The 12,510-nt window shown below is 33.2% G+C and overlaps 1 pseudogene; it reads left to right on the top strand.

Annotated features, from left to right (window-relative positions):
* LOC149577973 (protein trichome birefringence-like 36) overlaps positions 1-12,510 on the top strand; it is a 55,565-nt pseudogene that overhangs the window by 17,787 nt on the left and 25,268 nt on the right.

The following is a 12,510-nucleotide window of genomic DNA, read 5'->3' as shown; positions in this document are numbered from 1 at the left end:
TGACCTTTCAGATGTTATTATACAAAAATATTTCATCGAAGGTTACATTCACATGAAATGTCAAATCAAAGCTTGATCTTTAGATTCAATGGAGTGTAGATAGAAGACCATGCAAGTATTTGCAGAGTTTTTGAGTACTTGTGGTTCTAACAGCTTGTTGAGTTCTCCTATTTAACTTGAAAATCTTTGTAGATGAGTGTCAAATGAAAAATCTCTTGTTTTAATCGGGATATTATTATTATTATTATATATCGTAATAGTTCTTTGCATAATTGGAGATGCTAGAATTCAAGGCAGTGTTATTGTAGAAAGGAGTGATGAACACTTTGAATTGTATTAGGGGAACAATGGTGGTATTTACAAAGAAAATGTTGTTGTAACAAGTCTCATAGAAGCTAAATGCAATTTCTTTTCAAGGAAGTAGATTCATGATGCTTCATATCCACTTTATAATGCTATAGATTATTTGACTAGGATCTAACTTTTTAACTCCTCTTCAACAATCTACTCTATCTTATCCATGTTTGATTTCTATTGCTCAGTGACACTAGGTATTGAACGTAAATTGAATACACCTTGATTATTACTTTTTTTGATTATGTGAAAATAGGTTTTAATTATTTTTTGGTTGTTGAACCCATTCAATGTAATTGAATCCATTATCCTTATTGATAAGGTACTTTAAAGTAGATAACTAATTTAATGAACTTTTGATCATTGAATCTTCAAAAATAATGAACTCTTTTGTATTTGATTTATTCTTAATGGATAGCTTCTATTTAGTTGCTTGCTAATGATGAATAACTTGAAGTAGTATATCTATTTGAATGTGACTATCATAAATCCAGTTTACTTTCAATAGTTTAGGCCAATTCATTAAATGCTTCTCTTCTGATCAATGACAAGTAAATGGTTTTTTTGATAGATAAAATTTCATATTGACAATTTTATTGTAAGGCCAATGCTGATAAATAAAATAGGTATACAAAATCTAATTTAGATTTTTTACAATGAATCTTCCAAAATAATGAACTCTATCATAAATATTTGGAACTTTGAAAATAATTCATTTAGATAATGATGAACAATTCATTTTCATTGATATTTGTATACCCAAGGTCCATTTACCTAAAATTAATCCAAGTAGCCTTAAGAGAGATATACAGTGTAGACCCAAAACATTGGAAGTGCACCAAGAAATATTGACTGAAATATGTCAATTTATGAACATCTACAACTATTAATCATAGATATTATATTTAAAATCCGGTATCAGGTTCAATAGTAAGGATATCTTAAAGAATTTGAGAGGGAAGAGATTGATGTTTGTTGGGGACTCCATAAGAAGAGGTCAATTTGAGTCCATGGTCTGTCTACTTTAGGCAGGAATTCCAAGCAATAAGAAATCTATGGTTCTCTTCTTGCAACATTCAAATCTTTGGTAAGTTGTACAATGTATTCACTTCAATATTTTTTATTTTATTTTGCAAGGATGTATCTAAGTTATAAATATTTAATTGGTTGTTTGTAGGATTATAATGCTTTAGTTAAACTGTTCTGGCTCCATTATTGGTTGATCTGGAGAACAATGAACAGGGGACTAATATTATTCATTTGGATTCTATACAAACTAATGGAGAGTATTGGAAGAAGGTAGATTTCCTGGTTTTTGAGTCATCACATTAGTGAGATCATAGTGGTGGAAATAGTAAAACAACATAAGATTATATGATATATTAAAAAAATTATTAATACTTTGGTTTATATTCTATGATCTATCACCACAATATTAGTTTGAATATTTGTTGATTAGATTCTATGAATCTTTCTATCAATATTTCCATTTTCACATTCTACAATCCACCATCAAGATGAACAAAAGAGAGAAGAAAATGATTAATCTAACTAAAATCTTTTCCAGCCATATGGAAAAATTTGAATGAATATTTCATGAAAAATAGAGATATGATACAAGGTTTAATTGTGTATAAATATATGGGACATAGTCATGGAAGGCAGTACAACATACAGAAGTATAGACCAAATGGTTGCTTACATAAAATCCCTAAATATTTGGGCAAATTGGGAAAATTCACAAGTAGATTTCAAGAAATCAATGGTATTTTTTAGCACCATGGCACCTCACCATTCAAGGTTGGTCATCTTATAAGATATTTATTTCTAATTTTACTCAAGAAGTTTTAAATTCTCATGATCATGCACTATAGTAAATCACATTACATTGTTTAGAGTTATTATTTATTTATGAAAAAATTTATATCATAATTTGATTGCATGAAACTTCTTTCCATGAATGTTGTTTTTCATACACCATTATCCATCATTAGAATAAAGAAAGTATAACAGTAGACAAAGAGAAGATCATAAAGTATGATTCATAGTATTGGTAGAAATAATTCACACAATCAAGCCCTAAAATGTTTTTCATGATCAATTTCAATCTGAACATGTTCATTTGAACTCTAGTTAGCATAATTGCCATGATTTTGATATAGGTGTGAGCAAGATACAGAGCCTTTGTAGAGCACATCTACATACAATCCTCCATTACCATTTCAGGTGCCAATACTAAAGCAAGTTGTGAACATCACAAGTTTTCCTCTTGTTTTTTTGGATATAATAGGAATGTACCAACTACACAAGGATTCACATCACTCTAAATATGGTGGTAGTAGTTGAAATGGAAACTGCAACCATTGGTGCAACCTAGGTGAAGCTGATATTTGGAATGAACTTTTGTATTCCTATGTAAATTAGGGAAGGTATCAAAGATAGACTTAATTTCATGTGAAAGATAAGGCCTATGAGTTAGAGTGGTGATCAATAGTTTAGATGCATCATATTTAACATATTTATATTCTTTTAATAAAAATTAAGTTGAAAGATATCAAATGTCAATTTTGGGTAATCATAATTGTACTAAAAACTTTAAAGTCACAAGTATTGGTGCAACGTTGTCAAAAATAATGGACATTAAGTCAATATGGTCTCCTCACCCATTACAAAATGAGAAAAGGACAATATGGTTGTAGGAGAGGTAGAGGTTTTTATCACCACAAAATAACAATGAGAATGAGAAAGTTGAAACAATACAAACAACCAAGAGTTAGGGACCTTATTTACCACACTATAGAGAACTAAACCTTGAGGTTAGTGATTGCCTCCAATTCATCCATTATTAGCATCACCATCTTTGATAAAGAGTGGTATCCACTATATCCATATTTAATAAAACCTTAGTTTAACTCTATAGGAAACAATCTAACAAAACTGAATCTGAAGTTGTATGTTGAGTTGGATTCAGATTTGGAAGATTGTTTGGTTATAGTGGTAGTTGATTGGGTCCTCAATGCATCCATTTAATATTCAACCAAATATACATTTTGTGATAAGATATATAAGTAGATACAATGGGTTATTAATGGTCAAGGTAGATACAATGGGTTATTGTAATTAAAGGGCACAATATATTTTGGTATGAGATATCTGAATTCTATTATTGCTCCTCATATGGCTTGTTATGTATTTTATTTTTTCTTTCATGTAAACTATATTCTATTGATTAAAATGTTATCTAAGTTCAGATTGTCCATCTTACAAGACACTCTTGCAAATTCATTTTTGGCTGACCTTGACAACTTGTCTAGCAATGATATGTCACTTAGTGTAAGTCTAGTTCAACTTTTATAAGTTTTGTTTTAGATAAACTGGTAAGTACTAAGTGCCTTCTTATTTTTTGGACATCGACATGAGGTAATGATTGATTTTCATTTTTCCATGTAATCTTGAAATAATAGTAGTTCTTAATATCAAGTTTCAAATGTTCTTAGTTAAGTTGTGTATTGGTAGGACCATGAGAATGATGATATAGGGGAGGAGGTAGAAGCTTTTGATGATGAGATGGCATACATTAAAACATACTCTATGTACACTTCCCCATAGAAAAATATTGGGCATGGTGGTCATTCCACTAGAGGTTATGGTCCAAGTGGAGGTACTTGTGGAGGTTATGGTCCAAGTGTTGTACATTCTAGGCCAACTGAAGGTTATGGCCCAAGTACTAGTCATTTTGGTGTTGCTAGAGGTTATGGTCCAAGTGTTGATCACTTGGCTCCAACTGGAGGATATGTACCAAGTTCTGGACATTCTGTTGGGGGTTATGGTTCTCATTGCAATAGTTATCAATATTAGATGGATAAGGGAGTACATTTACTATTTATTCTTTTATTTTTAGGGAATCCAAAACATTGACAAGGTTATAGATGTTGAATGCAGTTGAAATGGCTTGGGTACTTATTTATACTGATTTGCACATTACGCAAGTTGATGTCAATGCAACAAGGCTACTAAAATTCTTGAAATTTTGCAATATCTTTAGGAATCATATAGTGTATCCATAGGTAGGATTTACTCTTGTAAGGTATGATTCCTCTTCTTTCATAGGTTCCATTACAAAGTAAAATATTATTGGGATGTTTATGATATTGAAGATTTTTCAATGTTTACATGTTCTTAACATTTAACTTCATTATTGGTTAAAAGTTTGTACCACGTCATCTTTTTTTTTGTATTTAATTTTTATATTTTTCTATTTTTCCAATTCATGTTCATATAAAATAATTGATTATCCCCTTTCAAAGTGGTGATAAAATGGGTAGTTTCTTTTGAAATTTGCAATCTTGGCAGTCTCTGTGTCTTCACTGTTCCAAATTTTTAGTATGCGATATTTGAGATTGAGGAATGTACAATGGCTTGTATGAATCTAATAGTAGATCTCCAATGTCTAACCTATGGTGTCTATGGTGTCTTCCTAAACTAGTTTTCTCAAATGGAAATTGTGAACTCAAGAGAAGCATTACCTTCAAAGTTTCAGCTAATGGATTGCATTTTGTCTGCATGTGAACATAAATAATAAATTGAATTCTTATAGTAGTAAGGAATATTTTTAATATTATTGTATTTGGGGTCTTTGCACTATGAAATCCATATTGGGTTTTATTCAGTGTAAGCTTGGTGGTAAGTTGTTTAGAATACAATGGTGATGCATATCTAAAACTTATAATATTGAAAATAAATCGATTAGCAATTATAATACACTCAAAATAAATTTTCCTAGAAGCCATATGTAATTAGATGAATGCATGGGCCAACTTAATCTTGGTGTCTTAATCATTAATCATTAGTGGAGGCCTTGTGTTACTAGGAGCTTCGATCATTTTATGAATATGATATTAAGTGTGGTGGGTGCCCTCTATTTTCTGTGTAGATTCAATCATTTTTTTCATCAAAGGTGTTAGTTTCTTAGAGTAGCAAGGAATATTGTTTAATAAAATTCTATTTACGGTGTTTGCACTATGAAAGCCTTATTGGGTTTTATTCAATGTGAGCTTGTTGGAAAATTGTCTAGAACAAAATGGTGACGCGTTGTCTAAAACATATGATGTAAAAAATGAAACAATTAGCACTTTTTCTAACATTGAAAAACAACTTTTCCTAGAAGTAATCTGTAATTATACAAATGCATTGGCCTAGCTTAATCTTGGTGCTTTAATCATTTAGTGGAGGCCTTGTGTCATAGGAGCTTCAATCATTTTATGAATATGATATCAAGCATGGTGGGTACCCTCTATTTTGTGTGTGGATTCAATCATGTTTGTTCTAGTTTAACTTTGACATATTCTACTCATTCAATGTCCAATCTTAATTCTAAACATGTATGAATGGTATTCATAGAAAGTGTAGATAAAATCATATATATTTTTTTGCATTAATGTTTTAGTTCAAACTATGTTATCTTCTTGATGATGAATCATAGGGTAATGTGAAATGTTAATATACACATGGCACACACTACTAAGTTCCTAGGTCCTTGTGAGGGAACTAAGCATCAATAGGATAAGGTTAACTCACATGCCTACTCATGGTATAGGGGGGTCAACATGATATGACCCCAACATGTATTTTCTCTCTCTCCATGATCTAGATGGAGGGAATGTGACACCCTAATAGATGGGAACCTCATCCATCTATAGCCACTTGTGGTGCTACTGTGGTCATCAAAATTTACCACATCAATAGAATCTGACACCATCCTTACTCAAGAAACCACAAGTAGAGATATCCTTTATTATCCACTAACCTACCATAACCTTATAGATGCATGACTCATAAATGTCATCTATCAATGGTTTATCTATCATAACTTGTTCCCCACACATAATAATATATAGTATATGATAGATGTTTACTAATTTAATGGCCAACTCCCAACATCTCCCAATTAAGAGATGGGATGATGTCATACTAGAATCTCATCTCTCTATAAGTTCCATCAATATAGGTCTTTGAAATCTCATCTCAAGGTGTTGGTAGATGCACAAATGACCTAAAGATAAAAATCCAAACTGATCACGGACTAGGCTATCATCGGTGATTACTTTGGATATTTATCTTTGGGGTAATTGTTTTTAAAACAAAACATATTGGTCAAAAGTTTGACCAGTGTTGGGAAGCATTGGTTAAAAATTTAACCATATTTTGTCAAACTTTTGACCAATACGTCAACTGGGATGTCATCATGGGTTTGGCATCCTAGTCAATCAAGGGTTAGTATTGGTTGAGATTTCGACCAAACTTGGTTGAACTTTCGACCAATGCATCAACTAGGATGTCATCATGGGTTTGGCATCCTAGGTTTGGTTCTCATAAACAAGGGAGGCCATTTTCAACCAAATTGTGCATTGAAATTCTGATCCTCACAAGACTTGGTCAAAGTTTTTATAAAGGAAAATAGTGATAAAACAATTTGTAGATCATTCGGCCAACATGGATATAAAATTTGACCATTTTTCATCTTAAAATGAGGACAAATCTACTAGTGAGGGGAACCTTGATTTAGAAATATGCGGGTTCTTTTGGTTGGTTGAGGAAGGGTCCATAGGTGATAGATCAAATTGTGCTACTATTAGAGACTCATAAAAAATGCATTCACTCAGGAGCTTTGATGCTAGTACATGGACCATTTGGACATGACAACTAGCTTGCTTTTGTCCTAGTTATTTTTAGTGTGATTGGGATCACAATGAGTTGAGTGAGTGGGTGGATGCATGGGCTCCATTATCTTACTCCATTGTCTATCATACCCTCTATTAGAAATGATGACATGGAAATTTCAGTTGAGCATAACAATCTATCAAATCTTCTTTAGCCAAGACATGTTTTTGCATTGGTTGCACCATAGGGGAGTGATGAGAAATCAGAATATTGGTTAGCACATTGTGCAAGAGGTAAGAAAAATCTTTTGCAACTAATCACAAATGATTATGGATTCACATATCCTACTAGTTTAGTTTTTTTTGTTGGAACATGGCTACATATATACATGCTTAAAAGGAATGAAATTCTTGCATTCAGAGACTATCAAAAGCACAAAACAATTCTTATATATTCACATCTTATTATAGAAAAAAATGTGAATTTGTTGAAGCATCAAGGAAGAATTAAAGTTTTTTTTTTTTTTACTAAATTACTAATGTTGATCATAAAGCCCTATTGGAGATCCTAAAACAGAGAGACGGCCCTTCCTTGACTAGGTATACTTACTTCTTATGTTCTTTTGTTCATAGCGATTCAGTGAACCAATGATTATCTTGTTTAATTTGATTATTTACTAATATTTGTTATGATATTGGAATGTAGGTACATCATGAAGAGTAACCATGCATGAAGATAAAAACTAAATAAGGAGGAAAATGAAGAAAAAACTATTCAAATTTTGGTAGTTGTGTATTGATGTAATAATGATGAAACACTTAAGATATTGTCAATTTAAACTTTTTGATTTAATGTAATTAATGTGGAGGGAGCTAAAAAATAATGCTTTTACTTAATACTAACCCTAGTGACACCCTTTTTTCAATTTTGGAGAGCCTCCAAAATTCGTGGCCACCACGTACTGAAGTGTCTCCAAGGTGCTCTAATTGTGTTTGGAGGTCAATCTTCTAAATATTGTAACTCATCTCGTTGGGGCTATCAGTGAAACATTGAGCACTACAGGATGGTCATGTTGATGTCTACAATAACCTCATTCTATTTGGCTTCAGTACAACAAGCTCATTCAATGCCAAAACTTGCAATGTGCCTCAATTCATAGGTGCATCATTGTGTAACATTGAAACCATTGATGTTGGCATTAAATCATCAACACCATTAGCATAGGATGGGCGGGTAAACCCTAGTGACACCCTTGTTCTAGCCATGGACAACCTCCAATGTTTATGACCACCACATTCCAAAGAGTCTCCAAGGTGCTCTAAGTGCATTTGGAGGTCAATCTTTCAAGGGTCATGACTTAGAGCTTGTGGAGGCTACTGGTGAAATGTCAAATTCTATAGGACAATCATGTCGAGAGCTATAATAAATCATCTCATTTTAGAGAGATCACATTCTGTTTAGATTTGTCACAATGATCTCGCTTGATGCCAAAACTTGTAGTGTGCCTTAGTTCATAGGTGCATCACTACATAACTTTGAAACCATTGATCTTAGCATCAAATCTTTAGTGCCCTTAGCTTTGGATGGGTAGGTAAACCTTAGTGACACCCTTTTTTAAGCTATGGAGAGCCTCTAACATTCGCAACCACCCCATACCAAAGAGTTTCCAAGGTGCTCTAAGTGCATTCGGAGGTCGATCTTTTGAGGATCATAACTCAGAGCTCATGGGGGCTATCAATAAAATGTTAAATGCTATAGGATGATCATGCCAAAGTCTGCAATAGCCTATCTCATATCAAAGTGATCACATTTCATTTGGATTCGAAACAACGATCTCACTTGATGCCAACACATGAAGTGTGCCTCAGTTCATTGGTGCATCACTGTGCAACTTGGAAATCACTGATCTTGGCATCGAATCATCAATGCCATTATCTTTGGATGGGCAGTGAACCCTAGTGACACCCTTGTTTTGGCCACGGAGAGCCTCCAACATTCACAGACACCTTGTACTGAAGAGTCTCCAAGGTTCTCTAAGTGTGTTTAGAGGTTGATCCATCCATCCATCATGGACATAAGTTCTATTCTAGTAACTCTCTGTAGCATTGCTTCCATATTAGGAAAGCCATAATTGTCCTTTAATGAAGATATATTTAGATTCCTAAAATCTACACACAGTCTTATATCTCCATTTTCCTTTCTAACAGGGACTAGATTTGATACCCAAGATGAATGATTTATAGGCTTGATAATGTTGAAATCTCTTAGCCTTACTAGTTCTTCTTGCATCTTGGGTGCTAGAGTGGGATTTATTGGCCTTTACTTTTGTCTAAAAGGCCTTGCTCCCTCTTTCAATGGCACTTCATGCTAAAATAGGTCCTCTCTATATGCTTTCTAGTCATCATAGTGCCAAGAAAATACGTGTCTATATTTTCTCAATAGACCAATCAATTCTTGCCTAATCTTAGCAGCTAATTTCTTTCCAATATAAACCTTTTTAGGTATTTCATTAGTGCCTAAGTTTATCTCTTCTAGATCATTGGCATTAGATTCTTTATTGCCCACTTTGGATCTGGCTTGACTGTCAAAAATAGTCTCTAGAACTACTAAACCCTTTGGGATTTTTTTTTTTTTTTAGTTGCACAACCTCTTGTCCAAACATAGTGTCTTTACCATCAACATTCTCAACATAGGCTACACAATCAACTTCTTATCCATGAAAATGGCCTCTACATTTCAAAAAAATTATGATATCTTTATCATCCTCAAAGACTTTCCAATTATGGACATTATCAAGAACTGGTGGCCTATTTTGCACTTCAATCTATGATATACTAGAAAAAGATATATCTATAGGTTTAATAGCTACATTGGCTAACAGATCTACCATCTTATTATTACTCATATCCATCCAAGAGATGCCAAAAGCATCAAATAGTTCTATTTGGTCCCATATAGTATTTTTGTATTGTTTCATTCTTCTATTCTTGGATGCATAAGTTTCTCTTATTTGAGAAATAATCAATTCAGAATCATCAATAACATGCAACATCTTTATTCCAAGGGTGGTTGCAACTCTCAAGCCTAGCAAGAGTGCCTCATATTCTGCTATGTTATTTGTGCATGAGAAATTCAAAGTGAATGAATACCTAAATTTATTTTTCTCTGGGGATATTAACACTACCCCAACTCTTGAACCATCCTTAGAACTTGCTCCATCAAAATACATGGTCCACAAAATTTGTGAATCCATGCAACATGTTACCTCTTGCGTAATTAATGGGGGCAACTTCTCATCCTCCTAAATGATCAACTCTGCTCTGAATGCGCTGACATCAATATCTAAGAAGCGAGTGGAATCTTTGTCAATACTCTCCTCAAAAATATGATTGAACCCTAGCTCTCTATCAACTTTAACAACCTTATATGCTATATGGAAAGTAGCATATGATAAATCACATTGTATACTACCTCCCATTGCAACACTCTATTTTCTAGACAATAACATTCCATAATGAGGAGGGATGTCTACCACAAGGAAAACCATAGTCAATTCAACATCAGGATAGGCCACTAACTTAAAAGGCAATGCATTTATTGTACCTATGATAGGCACTTCTCTAGCATCCATTGCTAACTAAACTAAGGAAAAAAGGATCTATATCATACAATTCTTTAGGGTTCTGCCTTTTATAACTAGACTAAGGAAAAAAGGATCTATATCCTATAAGTAAGCCACAGATGAATTATCTAAATACATTTGGGTTATTTGGGACATCACTTCATTATCCTCCTCTATAATTGGGATTTTTTATAGAGCTTTTGGCTTAATAGAATTATCATTACTTATTCCTCCTAGCCAAGATAAAGCATTACTCTCATGTGATTTAATTCTAAAAAGTTCTGATAAAGGAATTTTCACAATTATTTGAGACAACATAGCAATCATATTAAGTGAATCACATATAGTAGGTTTTATAGAAATACTTGGAGCCAAAGCTTCTTGGACAATAGGTACTATCACTTGCTTTGGAATATTAGGCTCTGACTTTTATTTTGTGCAATAGCCTTAGCTGTGTCAACCACTTGGAATTGCACTTTCTTCTTAGGCTCCCATTTCTTGTTTCTTTTATCTTCCTTCTAACTATCATCTATCACCTTATGAGTAATATCCTTTATGAATATGTCAGATGGTTTGCGAGTGTCAGTGTTGATATTTTTGTTTCTAATATTGTAGGTGCCATGCACTTGTGATATCATTTATGTAGTAATCTTGTCAATCTCCTCTCTAGACGGTTGTCTTAGACTTATATAGTCCACACTTGAAGACACAACACATACTCTATCCTCATCACAACCCTCTTCATTTGACAATACTTGCTAATGATGAGACTAGTAGAAATTTCTCTAACTTACAACATCATTCTTAGGGTACTTCAAATCAGACTCCTCACCATTGTTTCATAAATTTATCATGTTATAGCCTATATCTTTATGCTCCTTTTCTTCTTCTCCTTCATCTTGACCTTGTGTTTTCTAATTTGCAACAAGGGATTGAGCTAATGCATAGTGGTCAGGAGAATGGGGGTCATGACATACAATGCACAATGGCACATCATTAGTCATGTTGACTAAATTTCTCTACAAAGGATCTGGTGTATCCTTATCCTTATGACCTTCAATAAGGATAGGAATAGGCTTTCCATCCTTCCATTGAGTTGTATATGGGTAATTATACATCTTTGGCTTCCTATTATAATTACTTTTGTTAAAAGCTACCTTCTCACTAGTACTAGACTTGTTTGCAATAAAATCTTGAGGATTCATGTTTTTGAGGAGACTTAAAACTTGACCTATTGTGGCTTCTTCAAGTTTCTTGCCTACAGGAGTTTTCTCAACTTCCTTCTTATTATTTTTTTGGATTGAATAGTTTGGGATCATCTCTTTTCCCTAACTTACTAGAGGCTTTCATGTTATTTTCTATATTTATTTCTATCTTATAAGCATCTCTTAATGTCCTTGGACTTTTATCCTGGAGGTTGTAGGCCATTTTATAGTCAAAAGCATTGAAATATGTGGTAAGACATACATCCTCTCCTAGAGCCATCACTTGAAATAACATATACATCCCCTTTTTAAATCTCACATTAAAATCAAATGTGGATTCATTTGAGTTCTTCTTGATGTTATTAAAATCATTCACCATGAACCCAACATTAGTATTTTCCCCATATTGTTCTTTAAACAAATTTTCCAATTCATTCCAAGAACTCACACTATCATTAGGAAACCTTTTGAAGCAATCCCTTGCATCCTCTATCAAAGAGTGCACAAATAGCTTTATAGCCACATCCTCGTGCTCAACCTCATAGTCATTTAGCATGTCAATAAACTTTCTCAAATGTTCTTCACCAGTGACAACATTATTACCTAATAATTTGATGACTTTATCTCTAAGGTTAAAAGATATTGGATGTGGGAAACCAAGAATACCTA

The sequence above is a fragment of the Cupressus sempervirens genome, chromosome 1 (assembly GCF_028749045.1).
Source record: "Cupressus sempervirens isolate cs-2001-9-10 chromosome 1, ASM2874904v1, whole genome shotgun sequence".
NCBI classification, from domain to species: Eukaryota; Viridiplantae; Streptophyta; class Pinopsida; order Cupressales; family Cupressaceae; genus Cupressus; species Cupressus sempervirens.
The sequence above is the reverse complement of the archived record's forward strand: the minus strand, read 5'-3'. Positions and strand labels throughout refer to the sequence as shown.